This window comes from Dendrobates tinctorius, unplaced genomic scaffold (genome assembly GCF_039654945.1).
Source record: "Dendrobates tinctorius isolate UK_male_01 unplaced genomic scaffold, ASM3965494v1 ptg000022l, whole genome shotgun sequence".
Classification (NCBI taxonomy): domain Eukaryota; kingdom Metazoa; phylum Chordata; class Amphibia; order Anura; family Dendrobatidae; genus Dendrobates; species Dendrobates tinctorius.
In genome coordinates, this window is record NW_027361690.1 from 105,426,315 (window position 1) to 105,448,017 (window position 21,703).

The following is a 21,703-nucleotide window of genomic DNA, read 5'->3' on the forward strand; positions in this document are numbered from 1 at the left end:
AACTTCTTCATCTTCTTCCTATTCTTCTTCATCATATTCTTATTTGTGTCAGGCATTTCTGTAGTTGTTATCTAGAAAAGTTAGAAGTTTACACCTTCCGTTCTGCCTGTCACAAAAGATTTACAACAGGATTTGTCCGCGTTCAGTTTGGCCTGCAGCAGCAGGCCTTTTCCAGGGGCACCACGAGGAGGAACGGCCTCACCCCCATACACTGCTTAGTCTTCTTCTGCTTATAAATAAGATAATATCATTTGCTCAGAGTATTAGTCTTATGCTTAATGTTCTTCTGCTTTGTTTTTTTATGCTTCTTTGTCTTCTCTCTCTTGTTGTTCTGCATCTTGGTGGTTGTCTTCCTGTTCTTTGTCCTCTTGAACCAGCTGACGGTACTGGCACCCGGAGGGGCAGCAGAAGGAACAAGAGCCAATGGCTCTACCGAGGACCAGCTGACGGTGCTGGAACCCGGTTACTAAGCAGGAGGTACCTGTGCTACAAAGCACTACCAAGGACCAGCAGACGTTGCCGGAACTCGGATACCGAGATGGAGGCACCTAGGCCAAAGGCTCTGCCGAGAACCAGCTGACGGTGCTGGAACCCGGATGGGTAGCATAAGCTGCAAGAGCAAATGGAAATAGCGAGGACCAGCTGACAGTGCTGGCACCCGGAGGGGCAGCAGAAGGAATGAGAGCCAATGGCACAACCGAGGACCAGCTGACGGTGCTGGAACACGGTTAATAAGCAGGAGGTACCTGTGCTACAAAGCACTACCAAGGACCAGCAGACGTTGCCGGAACTCGGATACCGAGATGGAGGCACCTAGGCCAAAGGCTCTGCCGAGAACCAGCTGACGGTGCTGGAACCGGAGGGGCAGCTGAAGTTACCCCTGAAAAGCAAAGTTGGCATGCCGCAAGCTGGCCGCAGTTACCGAATCACACAGTCCTACAGGGGGTGCTTGTCCTACTGGCACTACGGAACAAGCCTTTCTTACCAGAACCCGCAGTCCACATAGGAAGCACCTAAACTGCTGGCACCCTAGCCTCGGCTAACCCAACCGCAACATGACATGGCAACTTGGGGTGGCAAACTGACATTGACACTTCCCGGAAACAGCAGGCAGGGCTGGAACCAAGCTGGGCAGGAGGGAGTACCCGTGCCAAAGTCAGATATGAGCAGCAACTGGCGATGTTGGAGCCCAGGGACAAGCACTTAGCAGGCTGAGGCCTGATGTGCTGTCAATTGGGAGGCAGCAGGACAGATTGCCATCAAAACAGCAGGGGAACAGCTGACGTTACTGAACCCCACAAACACAGGAGCTAGTGTTTTACTCTGTGAAGACGGCACTTCCGAGCAACAACTGGCTGTGTTGAAGCCCAGGGACAAGCATGGAGCAGGCTGAGGCTGCATTGAAGAAATTTTAAGATCGGTTGTAGACTTCTACTAATTTTAACCAAGCTCCACTTAGGCCTGTGGCTTCACTGATTTTCGTATTTCCCCTGTCCTCCAACCCCGCCAGTTACAGCTCCGAAGTGGCGTCTGCACAATCCACACTTGTTCCTGTGTTACAGGTGTTCAGTCCGGTCAGTTAATCCCCTGATGTGTGTCCGGCAGTTATGGGAATGTGGACAGAGCAGGCGACATTGCCGGACACACATCAGGGGATTAACTGACCGGACTGAACACCTGTAACACAGGAACAAGTGTGGATTGTGCAGACGCCACTTCGGAGCTGTAACTGGCAGTGTTGGAGGACAGGGGAAATACGAGAGACAGTGGAGCCACATCCCTAATTGGAGCATGGTTAAAAATCAGTAGTAGTAGGACTGTGTAGGCAGCAGGAGACTTTGCCATCCACACAGCAGGGGATCAGCTAGCATTACTGAACCCCACTGAGACACGGGAGCAAGTGTCTCTTTCCGTGTGGACGGCACTTCCAAGCTACAACTGGCTGTGTTGAAGCCCAGGAAATAGGAGGGTGTAGGCAGAGGCCTACTGTCTTTGGAATGCGGAGACAGCAGGAGAGACTGCCATCCACACAGCAGGGGAACAGCTGACGTTACTGAACCCCACTGAGACACGGCAGCAAGTGTCTCTTTCCGTGTGGACGGCACTTCCGAGCTACAACTGGCTGTGTTGAAGCCCAGGCAAAATCTGGGTGTAGGCTGAGGCCTACTGTCTTTGGAATGCAGAGACAGCAGGAGAGACTGCCATCCACACAGCAGGGGAACACCTGACGTTACTGAACCCCACTGAGACACGGCAGCAAGTGTCTCTTTCCGTGTGGACGGCACTTCCGAGCTACAACTGGCTGTGTTGAAGCCCAGGAAATAGGAGGGTGTAGGCAGAGGCCTACTGTCTTTGGAATGCGGAGACAGCAGGAGAGACTGCCATCCACACAGCAGGGGAACAGCTGGCGTTACTGAACCCCACTGAGACACGGGAGCAAGTGTCTCTTTCCGTGTGGACGGCACTTCCGAGCTACAACTGGCTGTGTTGAAGCCCAGGAAATAGGAGGGTGTAGGCAGAGGCCTACTGTCTTTGGAATGCGGAGACAGCAGGAGAGACTGCCATCCACACAGCAGGGGAACAACTGGCGTTACTGAACCCCACTGAGACACGGGAGCAAGTGTCTCTTTCCGTGTGGACGGCACTTCCGAGCTACAACTGGCTATGTTGAAGCCCAGGAAATAGGAGGGTGTAGGCAGAGGCCTACTGTCTTTGAAATGCAGAGACAGCAGGAGAGACTGCCATCTCCACAGCAGGGGAACAGCTGGCAGTGCTGAACCCCACAAACACTTGAACGAATGTGTTTGGCTTGTGGAGACGACACTTCTGAACACCAACTGACGCTGTTGGAGCCCAGGATTAGGCGAGGAGCAGGCTGGGGCCTACTGGATTTTGGCAGGTGTAGGCAGTAGGAGACTTGCCATCTCCACAGCAGGGGAACAGCTGGCAGTGCTGAACCCCACTAACACTTGAACGAATGTGTTTGGCTCTGTGGAGACGACACTTCTGAACACCAACTGACGCTGTTGGAGCCCAGGATTAGGCGAGGAGCAGGCTGGGGCCTGTTGCTTTTGGCAGGTGAAGTCAGCAGGAGACTTGCCATCTCCACAGCAGGGGAACAGCTGGCAGTGCTGAACCCCACAAACACTTGAACGAATGTGTTTGGCTCTGTGGAGACGACACTTCTGAACACCAACTGACGCTGTTGGAGCCCAGGATTAGGCGAGGAGCAGGCTGGGGCCTGTTGCTTTTGGCAGGTGAAGGCAGCAGGAGACTTGCCATTTCCACAGCAGGGGAACAGCTGGCAGTGCTGAACCCCACAAACACTTGAACGAATGTGTTTGGCTCTGTGGAGACGACACTTCTGAACACCAACTGACGCTGTTGGAGCCCAGGATTAGGCGAGGAGCAGGCTGGGGCCTGTTGCTTTTGGCAGGTGAAGGCAGCAGGAGACTTGCCATCTCCACAGCAGGGGAACAGCTGGCAGTGCTGAACCCCACAAACACTTGAACGAATGTGTTTGGCTCTGTGGAGACGACACTTCTGAACACCAACTGACGCTGTTGGAGCCCAGGATTAGGCGAGGAGCAGGCTGGGGCCTGTTGCTTTTGGCAGGTGAAGGCAGCAGGAGACTTGCCATCTCCACAGCAGGGGAACAGCTGGCAGTGCTGAACCCCACAAACACTTGAACGAATGTGTTTGGCTCTGTGGAGACGACACTTCTGAACACCAACTGACGCTGTTGGAGCCCAGGATTAGGCGAGGAGCAGGCTGGGGCCTGTTGCTTTTGGCAGGTGAAGTCAGCAGGAGACTTGCCATCTCCACAGCAGGGGAACAGCTGGCAGTGCTGAACCCCACAAACACTTGAACGAATGTGTTTGGCTCTGTGGAGACGACACTTCTGAACACCAACTGACGCTGTTGGAGCCCAGGATTAGGCGAGGAGCAGGCTGGGGCCTGTTGCTTTTGGCAGGTGAAGGCAGCAGGAGACTTGCCATCTCCACAGCAGGGGAACAGCTGGCAGTGCTGAACCCCACAAACACTTGAACGAATGTGTTTGGCTCTGTGGAGACGACACTTCTGAACACCAACTGACGCTGTTGGAGCCCAGGATTAGGCGAGGAGCAGGCTGGGGCCTGTTGCTTTTGGCAGGTGAAGGCAGCAGGAGACTTGCCATCTCCACAGCAGGGGAACAGCTGGCAGTGCTGAACCCCACAAACACTTGAACGAATGTGTTTGGCTCTGTGGAGACGACACTTCTGAACACCAACTGATGCTGTTGGAGCCCAGGATTAGGCGAGGAGCAGGCTGGGGCCTACTGGATTTTGGCAGGTGTAGGCAGTAGGAGACTTGCCATCTCCACAGCAGGGGAACAGCTGGCAGTGCTGAACCCTACTAACACTTGAACGAATGTGTTTGGCACTGTGGAGACGACACTTCTGAACACCAACTGACGCTGTTGGAGCCCAGGATTAGGCGAGGAGCAGGCTGGGGCCTGTTGCTTTTGGCAGGTGAAGGCAGCAGGAGACTTGCCATCACCACAGCAGGGGAACAGCTGGCAGTGCTAAACCCCACACACACTTGAACGAATGTGTTTGGCTCTGTGGAGACGACACTTCTGAACACCAACTGACGCTGTTGGAGCCCAGGATTAGGCGAGGAGCAGGCTGGGGCCTGTTGCTTTTGGCAGGTGAAGGCAGCAGGAGACTTGCCATCTCCACAGCAGGGGAACAGCTGGCAGTGCTGAACCCCACAAACACTTGAACGAATGTGTTTGGCTCTGTGGAGACGACACTTCTGAACACCAACTGACGCTGTTGGAGCCCAGGATTAGGCGAGGAGCAGGCTGGGGCCTGTTGCTTTTGGCAGGTGAAGGCAGCAGGAGACTTGCCATCTCCACAGCAGGGGAACAGCTGGCAGTGCTGAACCCCACAAACACTTGAACGAATGTGTTTGGCTCTGTGGAGACGACACTTCTGAACACCAACTGACGCTGTTGGAGCCCAGGATCAGGCGAGGAGCAGGCTGGGGCCTACTGGATTTTGGCAGGTGTAGGCAGTAGGAGACTTGCCATCTCCACAGCAGGGGAACAGCTGGCAGTGCTGAACCCCACTAACACTTGAACGAATGTGTTTGGCTCTGTGGAGACGACACTTCTGTACACCAACTGACGCTGTTGGAGCCCAGGATTAGGCGAGGAGCAGGCTGGGGCCTGTTGCTTTTGGCAGGTGAAGGCAGCAGGAGACTTGCCATCTCCACAGCAGGGGAACAGCTGGCAGTGCTGAACCCCACAAACACTTGAACGAATGTGTTTGGCTCTGTGGAGACGACACTTCTGAACACCAACTGACGCTGTTGGAGCCCAGGATTACGCATGCCGCATGCAGAGGCCAATGGGCAGAGGTTTTTATGGAGGTTGTTGACTACTACTGATTCTAACCATGCTCCACTTTGGCCTCTGGCTCCACTGTCTCTACTATTTACCCTGGCCTCCAACCCCGCCAGCTACATCTCTGAAGTGGCGTCAGCACAATCTACACTTGTTCCTGTGTTACTGGTGCTCAGTCCCGTCAGTTGATCCCCTGATGTTTGTCCGGCAAGTTCGCCAGCTCTGTCCTCATTCCCACTACTGGTTATGGGAATGTGGACAGAGCAGGAGACCTTGCCAGACACACATCAGGGGATAAACTGATGGGACTGAGCCACAGGAACACAGGAACAAGTGTAGATTGTGCTGATGCCACTTCAGAGATGTAGATGGCGGGGTTGGAGGCCAGGGGAAATAGTAGAGACAGTGGAGCCAGAGACCTAAGTTGGGCACGGTTAAAAATCAGTAGTGGTTTGAATGTTGATGGAGCTGGTGACTTTGCCGTCCACACAGCAGGGGATCAGCTGGCGTTGCTGAACCCCACTAACACAGGAGCTAGTGTGTTTCTCTGTGCAGACGGCACATCTGAGCGACAACTGGCTGTGTTGAAGCACAGGGATTATAGTTCAGGTGGTAGAAAAATGAACACACCAGCAGACCTGGATACAGTTGCCAACCACTAATTTAGTCTGTAAGAGGAATGGCAAAGTCTTTGGAGATCCAGGCCTTGTTAATTTTCAGAAAAGTCAGCCGGTCAACATTATCGGAAGATAGTCGCGTGCGACGGTCTGTTAGTACACCACCTGCGGCACTAAAGACGCGTTCCGATAATACACTGGCAGCAGGGCAAGCCAGCACCTCCAATGCATACTGGCTAAGCTCTGGCCATGTATCCAGCTTAGAGACCCAAAACTTGAAGGGGGAAGAGCCATCTGGGAGTACAGTGACAGGGCAAGACATGTAGTCTGACACCATCTGACGGAAGCGTTGCCTCCTTTTGACTCGAGGCATCGCTGATGGTGTAGACAATTGTGGTGGACACACAAAACTTTGCCACATTTGGGCCATAGTGGTCTTGCCTTGTGCTGCGGCGCTGCCTCTGCTCCCTCTTTGTGCAGAGTTTCCTCCACTGCCTCGACGCACAGAGCTGCTTTGTAAAGCACTAGCAACAATGCTGTCGGGTGGAATGGAAAACATTATGGACTGCACCAGTGACTCTTCGTACTCCCGCAGTTTACGCTCCCGGTTCAACGTTGGTATGAGCCTTTGTACGCTGTCCCGGTAGCGAGGATCTAGGAGGGTGTACACCCAATAATCAGCCGAGACGAGAATGTGGGCGATGCGGCGGTCGTTTCTCAGGCACTGCAGCATGAAATCAACCATGTGCTGCAGACTCCCAACTGCCAAAGAACCACTGTCCCCTGTTTGAGGCGTGACCTCGGCCTGCTCTGCATCACCCCACCCTCGCTGTACATACTAAGTAGAGGTTTGTGTACCTCCCTCCTCTGGAGAGATGTCTTCCTCCTCCATCGACTCCTCCTCATCCTCCTCACAAAGTGTCCCCTGCCTAGGCCTTTGTGAGGAAACACGTAGCGCAGACTGTCCAGAAGCAGATGGCATTTGGGACTCCTCATCCTCCACCTCTTCCGAAACCTCATCCCTTGTTGCTTGCAGTGTTTGTTGAAGCAGGCAGATAAGGGGGACAGTCATGCTGACTAGTGCATCATCTGCACTCGCCATCCGCGTGGATTCATCGAAGGCACGCAAAACGAGGCAGATGTCCTTCATAGAGGCCCACTCAATGGTGCTGAAGTGTGAACGGCGCACAGTGCGACTTGTTTGCGCCTGATGCAGCTGGTACTCCATGACTGCTGCCTACTGCTCACACAACCGCTCCAACATATGTAACGTTGAATTCCACCGAGTAGGTAGGTCACATATGATGCGATGTTCCGGAAGGCCAAATCGTTGCTGCAGAGCAGCGAGGCGCGATCTTGCCGTGCTGGAACGCCGCAAGTGAGCGTACTCTATGCGGACCTTGTGCAACAGTGCATCAAGATCCAGATAGTCCCTCAGAAAGCTCTGCACGACCAAGTTAAGCACATGTGCCAGACATGGGATGTGTGTGAGGTTGCCTAGGCCAAGAGCTGCCACCAGATTTCGGCCATTGTCACACACTACCAAGCCCGGCTGGAGATTCGCTGGCCCAAACCACACATCGCTCTCCTGCTTGATAGCATTCCAGAGCTCCTGCGCTGTGTGGCTTCGATTCCCCAAAGAAATTAATTTGAGTACAGCCTGTTGACGTTTGGCCACGGCTGTGCTCATATCGGTCGTAACAGGCTCCTGCTCTGCTGTTTCTGAGGAACTTGAGTAGTAGGAGGAGTCTATGTGTACAGACTGGAGTCCTGCAATCCGTGGCGTTGGAAGAACACGTACAGCGCCACTCTCCAGATCTGTACCCGGCTCCACAACATTGACCCAGTGGGCAGTGAGGGAAAGGTATCGTCCCTGTCCATGGTTACTGGTCCACGCATCGGTGGTCAGGTGGACCTTGCTACTAACGGCGTTTAGTAGCGCATGTTTTATTTTGCCCTCAACATGTTTCTGCAGGGCAGGGACGGCTCGCCTGCTGAAATAAAAGCGGCTGGGCACGTTGTATTGGGGGACTGCCAATGCCATTAAGTCCCGGAAGGTGTCAGTGTCCACCAGCCAGAATGACAGCATTTCAACTGCCAGAAGTTTGGCAATGCCAGCATTCAGAGACTGTGCTCGGGGATGGTTTGCCGAGTAAGGGCGCCTTTTATCCCATGCCTGTGCTACCGATGGCTGTGATGGATGGGAACGTGCTGCTATGGGTGGAATCTCACAGGGTCTCCGGACAACAGTGGCAGAGGTTCTTCCTTGGCGATCCTGTGAGGAAGCCGAACCAGCAGTGTGTGAGCTGGAGGAATAGGCCCCAACACGAACTGAAGAGGTGGTAGGTGGTGCTGTACGTTGGCCTACGTCTTCAGGGTGTCTCTGCAACTCCAACTCGTGCTTGGTGCGCACATGTTTCCACATATTTGTGGTATTGAGGTTGCTGACATTTCTCCCTCTTTTGACTTTCTGATGACACAGCTTGCATTTGACAAAGCAAATGTCATCTGCAACTGTGTCAAAAAAGGACCACGCACTGCAAGTCTTGGGAGCGCCCGTTTTGCCTTTGGAATGAGGAATGCTCCTAACGGGTGCCAAAGTGGAGGGTACAGGCAACCAAGTCTTCCCCCTCCCTCTGCCTCCTGTTTTGGCCAGTAGGGGAATCTCTTCCTCCGAGCTGCTCCCACCACCTTCCTGTTCCTCACGCCATGATGGGTCAAGGACCTCATCATCTTCCCTCCCCTCTTCAAACAGCTGCTTCTCCGGGGTTGTCTCGCCAGCACCGTACGCACCAGAAAGTGGCAACTGAGTCTCGTCATCATCTGATGAGTACTGAGGTGTGCTGACCATAGGCACTGGCCCACTCGCCTCTTCAGATTCAGAGGGACAAAGAAGTTGCGCATCACTGCATACTCCCTCTTCTTCACATTCAGGAATGCTGCTTGGCTGGCCCCCTCTTTCCAAGCCAACAGATTCCGAGAACAGAAGTAGAGACTGTGATGGCTCCTGTCCATGTCTCTCTGACTGCCTGGGCACTTTGGCAGGTGGTGAAGAGACAGATGGTTGCTCTTCGGTGCTCTTGTCCTGAGAGGCTGTGGAAGTAATTGAAGTTGATGCGTTTGCTGCCATCCATCCGACAACGGCTTCAATTTGTTCCTCCCGCAGCAGTGGGGTACGTTGAGGTCTTACAAAGCTGCGCATAAAGGACTGTTGCCTGCTAAAACTGGGGGATGCTGATCCATTGGTGCCCGCAGCAGGCCCAGAATCCCCACGTCCTCTACCTGCAGAATCCCCACGTCCTCTCCCTGCAGAATCACCACATCCTCTCCCTGCTGAAACTCCACGCCCACGCCCATGCGCCTTACTCCCTGAATTCTTCATCTTGCCAGACTGCTTAAGATAGGCAGAAAAGTACAAAGGGGGGCCTTAGTGTGCTTATTCCTGAACAGCTGGTTACAGGTACAAGAAACACTAATTTTATGAAGTGTGTGTGTGTGTGGACTACACTTTAATAGGAGCTGATGTGGCCTACACAAGTTCCAAATGTAGTGTTTGGTGAACTTTTTTTGTGGTTTCTTTGTTGGAAAAAAACTCAAAGTATGTGAACAAAGAATTGAAACTGATAGTATCACCAACTTTTTGGAGCTATTACAATGCAGGCAGGTAACCTACAATGCAAAAGATGAGGCTCCAAAAAAATTGGGTAATACTAATCTGGCTGCACCGGCAGGGCACAAGCCAGAAAAAAAGGCTCCTCTATCTACTCCTATATAGTGTTTGCAACCAACCAATGTTGATGGATACGGATGGATGCACACTAATAGGAGAAGAAAAAATGAGCTGCACTCAAAGACAAATATGTGTGAGGCAGTGACGCACGTTGAGCGTCCTACAACCAGACGTAGCTGCAGGACACTCTACTCAGCGTGAGCTGCACTCACACACAGTCAGAGACCTCTCAGACAGCCGTGAACAGTGCAGCTAAGTGGGCACTGGCACTGACAGGCTGCAGAAAGGCTCCGCTGTGTACTCCTATATAGTGTTTGCAACCACTGTAGATGGAGACGGATGGATGCACACTAATAGAAGAAAAAATGAGCTGCACTTCAAATAAAAATATGTGTGAGGCACTGACGCACGCTGAGCGTCCTACAACCAGACGTAGCTGCAGGACACACTACTCAGCGTGAGCTGCACTCACACACAGTCAGAGACCTCTCAGACAGCCGTGAACAGTGCAGCAAAGTGGACACTAGCACTGAAAGGCTGCAGAAAGGCTCCTCTGTCTACTACTAGTGTTTGCAACCAACGTATATGGATACGGATGGAAGCACACTAGATTGAAATTATGTAAAAAATGCAGCTCAAAAATTAAAAGATGTATGAGGCAGCAGTGAGGCACGCTGGGCAGCCTACAACCTGACGTGGCTGCAGGACCCACTCCACAGCGTGAGCTGCACTCACACAGCCCTTGCAGACAGCTGTGAACACTGCTGCTAGGGCAAAGAAGGCTACAGTGGTGGTTTATGTAGCCTGGGTAAAGCACTAGATGTTTGGTGGAATCGCTATTTCTAACTGTCCCTCACAGTCTTCTACAGCAGCCTGTCCCTAACTGAATTCACAGCAGAGTGAACCAGAAATGGCGGCTGCGGTGGCTTTTATAGTGCATCATGACATCATTTCGGCAGCCAATCACAGCCATGCCAATAGTTAACATGCCTACATGCCTAACAGGATGTGCCCACACTTTGGAGGATTCCCATTGGCTTAATCAAAGCAAGCAGGCTCATAGCATGATGGGAACTTCCGATTCCGGTATCCGATATGACAAAAGTATCGGAAGTCAGTATCGGAATTCCGATACCGCTAATATCGGCCGATACCCGATACTTGCGGTATCGGAATGCTCAACACTAGTGGTGAGCACTTTGAACCCCCCATTGCTTCACAGAAGTTTATAACGCCTTGGCGTGAAAATAAAAAAAATAATTTTTTCCACAAACATGATATTTTAGACCCCAATTTTTTTATTTTCCCCAAGGTAACAGGAGAAATTGGACCCCAAAAGCTGTTGTCCAATTTGTCCTGAGTACGCTGAAACCCCATATGTGGGGGTAAACCACTGTTTGTGCACATGGCAGAGCTTGGAAGGGAAGGAGCACCGTTTGAGTTTTTGAACGCAGAATTGGATGGAATTGAGATCAGATGTCATGTTGCATTTGGAGAGCACCTGATGTGCCTAAACAGTGGAAACCTCCCAATTCTAACTCCAACCCTATCCACAACACACCCATAACCGTAATCTCAGCCCTAACCCAAGCCCTAACCCTAACCCAAGCCCTAACCCTAACCCTAGCCCTAACCCTAACCCTAATGGGAAAATGGAAATAAATACACTTGTTTTTTAATTTTATTATTTTTCCCTAACTAAGGGGGCGATAAAAGGGGGGTTTGATTTTCTATTTATAGCGGGTTTTTATGTTTGGCAGCTGTCATATGCTAAAAGACACTTTTTAGTGTAAAAATAGTTTTTGCATCACCACATTTGGAGAGCTATAATTTTTCCATATTTTGACACACCGAGTCTTATGAGGTCTTATTTTTTGCGGGACGAATTGACGTTATTATTGGTACCATTTTTGGGCACATGACTTTTTTATCGCTTTTTATTCCGATTTTTGTGACGCAGAATGAACAAAAACCAGCATTTCAAGAATTTCTTTTGGTAGTGCGTTTACATCGTTCCGGGTGTGGTAAAATTGAAAAGACGGTTATATTCTTTGGGTCAGTACTATTACAGCGATATCTTATTTATGTCATTTTTTTATGTTTTGGCACTTTTATGCAATGAAAACAATTTTATATAAAAAATAATTATTTTTACATCGCTTTATTCTGTGAGCTATAACTTTTTTATTTTTTCGCTAATGATGCTGTATGGTGGCTTGTTTTTTGCGGGACAAGATGACGTTTTCAGCGGTACCATGTTTATTTAAATACATCTTTTTGATCGCGCGTTATTGCACTTTTTGTTTGGCCATATGATAATAAAGCATTATTTTTTGCTTTGTTTTTTTATTTTTATTCTTTAAGGGGTTCGCTAAAGGGGTTAACTAATTTGGACAGTTTTATAGGGTGGGTCGCTACGGACGCGGCGATTATAAATATGTGTACTTTTATTGTTATTTTTTTATTATTTCCAAAAAATGAATTTATTAGGGAATATTTTTTTTTACATTTATTTAGTGATTTTTTATAAATTATTTTTACACTTTTTTTTAACTTTATTATGCTGTCCCAGGAGCGATCTGACACAGGCACTGCAGCAGGCTTCCTCATGCCTACGCTCTGCAGGCAGTGAGGAAGCCGGCTCCCTGCAGGCCTCCGAAGGTCCCCGCCGCCATATTGAATCCGGGGACCTGCAGAGAAGGAGGCCCCCGCTGCAGCGCTGCACATCGCGCTGCTGCGGAGGTCTCAGGGAAGCACGGAGGGAGCCCCCTCCCTGCCGATGCTTCCCTAAACCCCGCGATTGTGTTTCCTTCCTTGTATTTCCTTCCTCAGGGGGTGTGGCTTATGGAGTCCCTTGTCCAAGTATTTATGTCCTGTCTTCCTGATCACATGATCAAAAAGACCAATAAGGTTGTTGTTGCAGTGCATGCGCAGGGTCAATGACTTGCTCGCAACAGCGTGTCATGAATCGCTGTTTTTCATGTGCATTTAGCATATAGATGCAAATTCATGCATCACTGATTTGTGATGGGATATTTTGGAGAATATTTGTGCCATTCATGTTCTCTGTGTTTCTCACAGCTACCAGCTCAAAAGCGGTTTTGGACTATAAAGCACGTGAGCAGACTTGGTTACACACCTTAATGAAGTTTTTTGTGACAAATCCAAATTATCAGTGACAAGTAACAGTAAGGATACTAATGAGGCAATTAAAAAGTTGAAAGATCTACTAAATAGATGAACGAGGATATAGTTGAATCGAGCATTCATTAATAAATATATTGTGAAAGATCTTGTGCCTAGGGGTCTCAGAGTCCAGGTGTTCCCATCAATCGAGGTGGAGGACATGGTTTTCCAACAAAAATGTGAAAACTATGCTGGTTTATGCTCGAAAGGGTTTATGCAGCTGTTGGCACAACTTAACAAGGATATGATTGAGACCTTGGATACAGAAATTGAAGCTATGCAAAGTAGACTTAAACAGGAATTGTCTGAGATTGAGTTGCACACGTTACATCGTGAGATTGATATTGATAATGGGAGAAGGATATCTGTGCTATTAAAACTACCAAATTCCAGAGAGACATTGGAGATAAACAATCTATTACGATGTATAGATGGAATCGCAAATCATGCCAGTCTAGGCAAGGCATTAGGAGAAGACCTATGTCTATGACATCATATGCCTCCAGTGAGAAATCATCAAAATCCAAGGATAAGACCACATAATCTTGTAACATGCTTCCTAATAGGGAAACACAAATGGTCAAATGTAAAATCACACAACCTAATAAACAGATGAAAAAGAATAAAAGTAACCATTTACAGGTAAAAAAATATATCTGAACATACTTTTACACAGGCCCAATTGGAAGTTCTTTCAAAGGGTCTTACCTTCTCCCCTACTAACACCATTGACTATTTCACAGCCATAAAAGACCTCTTTCTATTTTCGAGAAAACTAATCCTTCAGAAATTACATACAAGGGAGATGAGTGATCAACACATTGATGATCAGATAGAGGAGGAAGCCCTTGAAGCTCTTGAGGATTTGTTGAATGAGCAGGATCCTGAGTCTGCAGGTACGTTCCACAGAGCTATCTATCCACACTCCACCCATTTTCCCCCCTTGTCAGTTTGTCTGGCTGTGGATACATTTGCAAGATTAGTCATGGAAGACTTTAAACTTATACCTCACTCTCATATGAGGAATAATTTTACAGTCCAAAAGCGGATTGCTTTGAGAGATCTCAAGAGTTTTGATGACATTGTTATCAATCCGACTGACAAGGGGGAAAACATTGTCATATTGCCTCAATGAATGTATGAAAAGGAGGCATATAGACAGTTGAAGGATAAGAAAATGTACCTCAGACTTCATCATAATCCATTGATGAAATTTTCAGCTGAATTGGAAATTATCTTGTAACAGGCTTTCGAAAGGGGAATTATTCCCAAGAAAGTGTTGGAAGGACTATTGACGAAGTCACCAAAAGTACCCTCTATATATTTTATACCTAAAATTTATAAAAACCAATTGGAACCGCCAGCTCAACCCATTGTGTCTGGCATAGGGGGCCTATGTGAACCAGTATGCAAATTCATAGACTACTATCTCAAACCGCTTGTTGAGTCACTACCCTCCTATGCCCGGGGCACCATGGATGTCTTGGCTCGAATTGAAGGGATGACTTTGGAATATGATATGCTACTCGCTACAGCAGACATTGAGTCGCTGTACACATACATCTGACACCATGATGGACTTAATGCCTGCAAGTTTTTCTTGACCAACAGCAACTGGGATGGCCCTATTTGTGACCTTATTTTGGAATTGCTTCAATACATTTTGACACACAATTTTTTTTATTTTCGGTGATGTTTTTTATTTACAGCAATGCGGCACTGCAATGGGGGCAGCCTGTGTGCCTTCCTTCGCAAACCTCTTCCTGGGTTACTGGGAGAGGTGTTATGATTGGGTCACCGAGGAGGAAAGCAAGACCAAGCTAAGCCACAGAAAACCAGAGAGGTTGGTAACTAAGCGGAATGCAGACCCATGATCCTATCCACACAACTAGCAGTAGCTGTGGAGCGTATCTACGATGATTCTAGACACCTCGACACAGCCGGAGAACTAAATAAGCCTAAAGCAAAAAAGGGGAAATTTAAACTGCCCCAGAGCAGACCCCAAAGCAATAGATAGCCCCCAAACATATATTGCCGGTGAGACAAGATGAAAACACAAATGCAGGTAGGAAAATAGGCTAAGCAAATGATGGGGCCTAAACTAACTAGACAGGACAGGAAAGGAAAGACACTGTCTGCAATCACGCAAAAAACCCTGCATAAAATGCCCAACACGTCTGATAGAAAAAATACTGAAGTCACTTGACTTCGCCCACTATATCAGCACTCTGGTATATTCTGAAAGAAGAGAAAAGAGAGGCCAATCTAATAAGGGACAAAAACAAACTGGCACAAACAGTAACATAAGGATGGAAATTCAGCACAGCCCAAGCCGGGGCTGGCTGACCACACAAAACTGAAATAGACAAAACCAAATCAAATGTGAACAATAGCAAAAGAACACTTAGCTTGAGCATGCAGGGACTGAGCTGGAAACTAAGACCTCAGGAGGCAGGAAAAAATCACCAGCAGGGATAGAGGGAGTCGGCTGTCTTAAATCCAGTCAGAAACTCTAAATGTCTAATTGTCCTCCTCATTATCAGGTGGCAGGCCTCTGCTAATTAGATCAGCTCCATTACCTCCTGTAACCACCAGAGGGAGCCCGGAAAGAGAACTCGCGACCCCTCTGTTAATATAACCAGCTCCACTACCTTCACTAGTAACCAGAGATAGGCCAAAAAATGAATTCACAACAGAGAGGAGTATTTTCGGGGAGAGGTCATGCAGGCCGCTGACCATGTGCAGTGCTGGCTCCGGTATGTAGATGACCTTTTCATTGTCTGGCAGGGTAGTGAACAACAACTACAAGTTTTTATGGATGGCCTTAACAGTAATCAATTTAACATCAAACTGACCTATGCTTGTAGCCAGACTAAGGTGGACTTTCTGGACATTAAGATTATGGTTGATCAACATCTGCAACTACAGACAGATGTCTTCTGTAAGCCCACCACGGTCAACTCACTGTTGCATGCAGGGTCAAGGCATCCGAGGGCCACCATTAGGGCCATTCCAGTTGGTCAATTTTTGAGGATGAGGCGCATCTGCTCATCGTATGTTACATTTGAAAAACAGGCAGAGGATTTAAAAGGCAGGTTTCAGATGCGTGAGTACAGCAACAAATGCACTAGACGCTGGTATATGAGAGCTAAGAGAAGCAATCGGGTCACTTTATTATATCCCCAATCCAAAGATAAAAAGACGCAGGACCAAATTAGGTTCATATCGACATACAATGGACAGTGGCCAAGAATGAGGGAATGTTTACAACGTCAATGGAACGTCCTGCAGACTGATCCTGTTCTATCTTGATTTTTACCAGAGTTCCCCTTAATGACAGCTAGGAGAAGTCCAAATTTGTCAGATATCGTTGTAAGCAGCCACTACGTACCGAGCATAGGAAACACCTTCAATACTCGTGGTCCGCCACATGGATGTTTTCCATGCGGGCATTGTATTGCATGTAAAAACATACTGCAGACTACGACCTTCACCTCGGCTGACAGGACCCATGACTTTACCTGTAGGCAACATATTACCTGTACTACAACACAGGTTATATATTATGCAACCTGTGGCTGTCAAAAAAATATATATTAGCCTAATGTTGCGGCAATTATGGATACGCACAAGGGAGCATGTACGTGACATTTTAGCCGCAGCCAACATTTCTGATGCTGCCTCACTGAAAACCATACCCAGACACTATTAGACTCACCATCATTGTAACCCTAAATCTTTTCATGTTAGGGGAATACAACAAGTACAGTGTGGGATCTGAGGAGGGGATATTAAACGGTTGCTAGCTCAAAAGGAGTGACCATGTTCGGGACAATGTCCCCTCATGGACTTAATGAATCACAGGGATTCGCTTCTTTTTTATACTAAATTCATTTTCCCCTCCTTGTGCTCCCATTGTGTACAATTGCCTCCTTATCCTTGTTGCCTTCTTGCCATTTGATTATTTTATGGCTTTTATTCTTTGTTTTTATTATATGTTACTCACTTAGTCTGTGTCCTTTTCCTTTAGTGATCAACAATTACCAATATATTTTTGGCATCCATTTGGTTTAAAACTGTTTTTGATGTGGATGGAATGTTATCATGACCTTTGTATTAATTTCTACCTCCTAAAGTGCTGCATTTTCTTGCAAGATTTGATGACCATTCCTGGGTCTTATATACATGCTTCAGTAATGATTATTATATTTATGGACTTTGTATTCATGTTTTGATAAACATATTTATTGTTTTTATACTGTAAAAATATTTTTCCCTTTCCTTATTAGTTCAGGTTTTAATAGGGAGTATATTTTAGCTGTCTATGCAATAATATCTGTGGCCAAACAACCACGCACTGTTGCGCCTGTAGGTAGTTTTGCAGAGCTTCCCTATACATCCATTCATTCTATTAGGATGTATGCGCATGCGCTGATCTGTGGGCCTCTCTCTCTGCGCATTCTCCTGTCTTTTTGTTGTGCCGGGTTGTGTGGCGACGGCTAGGCGCCATCTGTCCTGTGTGACCCGGTACATCTGACGGGATGATGCAATGTTGTGAGCGACTTAATGACCCTGCGCATCCGCCGCAACAACAACCTTATTGGTCTTTTTGATCATGTGATCATGAAGACTGGACATAAATACTTGGACACGGGACTCCATAAGCCACGCCCCCTGAGGAAGGAAATACTTACCGAAACGTGCGTTGGGGACTGCGGTGTCGGACGCACGTGGCTCATAATGACGGGTATAAACATTTCTACCTTACTATTCTAATATGCTGCCTTTTATGGAATCACTTATGTGTTAGTAATGTTATTCAGCCTGTTGGGATCTTGATATATTTGGGTATGGTACAAGGAAGGTATTGGTTCCTCTGAGGACATTTATCTAGGTAATTTGATTGATAGCCCTACATTACCCCCACCTGGTGTTTACTTAACTCTGGATAGGTCCTGCAATTAGATAGGTGACTGACTTTCAGAGACAGTGATTCTTGGCAATATATTAATATTATTTTGGTTTTACCTAACAGTCTGCTGCCATCTGTAACTAATACCTATGAATTTTTTGGGTTTGTCGTCACTAACTACTGTGGTCATGTCTTACTCTACTATTTACCTGCTCTGAAACATGTTTTTATATTGTATGTGACAATGTGACAATTATCTATTTTTGAAAAAAATTTATATCTTATTTGACATATAGCACTGACGCAGGTTTTCTTTTGTATGGTACAAAACATTTCATTGGTTGGGAATCTTACACTATTTTAGTGATTATTATTAAAGGTTATATTTTATGGGGGGAGGGGTTGTTTATGTTGGACAGTTAATCTTTAGTTACTAGTGATGAGCGTGCTTGTCACTGCTCGTTACTTGTTTGAGCATCAGTGTGCTCGAGATGCTCATTACTCGACGAGTATTTTTGAATTCTAGCACGCAAGCCCGGGTCAACATCTCGCATGTTTGGCAATTGTTAGATAGACAATAAACATGCAGGGAATGCCTGCCAGTCACTGTAGTGCTGTAGCCATCTTGGTTGTGGCATTACTGTGATTGGCTGGCCAACCCGGGACACCATGCTCGACACAATGTACCAATGGGAACAGGCAGAACAGTGAGAGGTGCTGCTGGCCTAGGGACAGAATTTTAATTGCATATAGGAATGGATTAGACACCATTAATATTTCTTTCAATTGCAGCAACAGCCCTTATTATGGCTAATTATAATCAATATTAATACTGCGGTTAGCTGCACTTAGGGAAAAACTGTGCCAAGGGGATAGTGTAGGACAGGATAGTGTTAATTGCACATTCGTTCTGCTGCAACTCACACAAAGAGCCCTTCTCAGGGCTAATAATATTTTTTTTGCTCTTAATCCTGCAAATTGATCTGAACATGGAATTATTATACGCCATTTATACTGTCCAGTTGTGCACCTAAAGCATACATCCAGACTTGGTTGGTTAGTAATAGCATCTCTACCTTGCTCCTGCAGTGTAACAAGTCCATATGAGGTATGCAAATTTCCCTGCTATGGTAATCCTGCAAAGTTTTTTCAGCAGGAAAATATTATGCGGCATTTATATTGTGCCATAGGTGCTTCAAAAGCAAACACCAAGACTTGATTGGTTAGCGATAGTATCACTATATTGCTCTTGCAGTGTAACAAGTCCATCTGGAGTGCGCAAATTTTCCTGCTATGGTAATCCTGCAAAGTTTTTTTAGCAGGGAAATATTACACAGCATTTATACTGTGCTAGATGAGCATCAAAAGCATGCATCCAGACTTGGTTTGTTATCAATAGCATCCTATATTGCTCATGCAGTGTAACATGTCCATCTGAGGTGGGCAAATTTTCCTGCAATACTAATCTTGAAAAGTTTTCTCAACAAGGATATATCATACGTACTTTAAAATGGGCAAGGCGTGTGGTAAGGTCAAGGAAGTGGATGTGATGCTGATGGTGAGCGCAGAGGCCAAGGCCGCATTCAAGGTGAAACTGTGCCTGCTGCAGGAGCACAACACACACATCATGTCGGCTTAGCTTCCTTTCCCACTTTATAGGGGGGGCACGGAACACAAACCTTGAAGCTAAACAAGCGTGAAAAGATTGTCGGATGGCTAGAAGATAATGATTTCAGTTAGTTTGCCAGCACCACCCTGTCTTCCACAGGATCAAGTCTAAGTAACTGTAATTCTGGAGCACATAATCCTCACCCTGATCCTCCTTCCTCACACCATGTCGTCTGCCCAGAGACAAATGATCCCACACTTGAACACTCTGAAGAGCTGTTCACATTTCCATTTATAGATTCAGGCGTCACGCCCTGCCTGTTTCAAGTAGGGCATGAGGAGATTGCATGTAGCGATGCCCAAATATTTGAGCAGTCACAGTCACAAGAAGATGGTGGTGGGAAAATGTTATAATTGTTGCAGGAGGTGGATGATGATACAACACAATTGCCAACAAGTGATGGTGTTAAGTCAGCAAGTCAGGAGGAGGACCAGGGTGCAAAAGTGGAAGATAAGGTGGTGGAAGATGAAGTCACTGACCCAACCTGGGAAGGGAAGAAGACATGCAGAGTGAGGACAGAAGCGCAGAGGGGAAGAGATGTGAAGCATCACAACTGGCAGGAAAAGGCAGTGGGGTTGCCATTGAAACAAGGCTGACAACTGTTCCCCAGAGCTGCAACACTGGTGAATTTGCCAGGCCAAGATTTAGGTGTTTCTGAGTCTGGCACTTTTTAAAGACAGACCAGTTACTCAAAAAAGGCCATTTGCAACATCTGCAAATCTTTGGTACCAAAAATACCTGGATGACCAGCCAACGCGGAGCAATGAATTTCAGACATTACTCTTTTCCTCCACTGGTAAGAGACATACAATTTTCCCATAGGGCAACGTTCAGGTTTGTCCTCCTGAAATTCCTCCAGGGCACATCTCAAATCAGGTGAGATGGCGGAAAGAACTACACCCTCATTTAGAATGGTAGTAGGCTCGGTCACATCAAGATAATCTGCAAAGAAACTCCTAGAAAGGGCGTCTGCCTTAACATTGTTAGTGCCCGGAAGAAAAGAGACCACAAAATTAAAACGCGTGAAAAACAAGGCCCACCTAGCCTGTCTAGGATTCAAGCGTTTGGCTGATTCAAGATAAATCAAATTCTTGTGGTCGGTGAGGACCACAACTTGATGTCTAGCTCACTCCAACCAATGTCTCCACTCTTCAAATGCCCATTTCATGGCCAACAATTCCCGATTCCCCACTTCATAGTTACGTTCAGATGGGGAGAATTTTCGAGAAAAGAAGGCACAGGGATTCACTTTAGAAGTCACCGGATCTCTTTGGGACAAAACGGCTCCTGCACCAATCTCAGAAGCATCTACCTCCACCTGAAATGGGAGTGAGGCATCAGGTTGCCGTAGAACCGGAGCAGAAGTGAATCTCCGCTTAAGCTCCTGAAATGCTGAAACTGCCTCTGGAGACCAATTCACCACATCAGCACCTTTTTGGTCAAATCAGTCAGTGTTTTAGCAATACTAGAAAAATTACTTATAAATTTACGGTAGAAATTAGCAAAACCAAAAAACTTCTGGAGAGCCTTCAAAGAAGTGGGCTGAACCCAATCATAAATGGCCTGTATCTTGTCTGGGTCCATTTCAATAGCCGACGGGGACAAAATGAATCCCAAAAATGAAATCCTCTGTACACCAAAGAGGCACTTCGATCCCTTAACACACATTCCCTCAAAATCCGGAACACAGTCCGGATATGTTCCACATGAGAATCCCAATCACTGGAACAGATCAAAATATCATCCAGATAAATGATCAAAAATGTATCCACAAAGTCCAGGAAAATATCGTTCATAAAAGATTGGAAGACAGAAGGGGCATTAGTGAGCCCAAAAGGCATCACCAGGTACTCAAAATGTCCCTCCAGAGTATTAAACGCCATCTTCCATTTATCCCCATGCTTGAAGCGAATAAGATTATACGCCCCCCTGAGGTCAAGCTTGGTAAACCAACAGGCTTTTCAACTCTGGAAAATAAATCAGAAATCAGGGGTAACGGGTGCTGATATTTAACAGTGATTTTGTTAAGGGAATGATAGTGAATACATGGCCTTAATGAACCATCTTTCTTGGCCACAAAAAAAAACCCAGCACCTAAAGGTGAAGAGGATGGTCTAATATGACCCTTCTCCAACGATTCCTTGATATAAGATCGCATAGCATCATGTTCGTGTACCGATAAGTTGAAAAGCCGACCCTT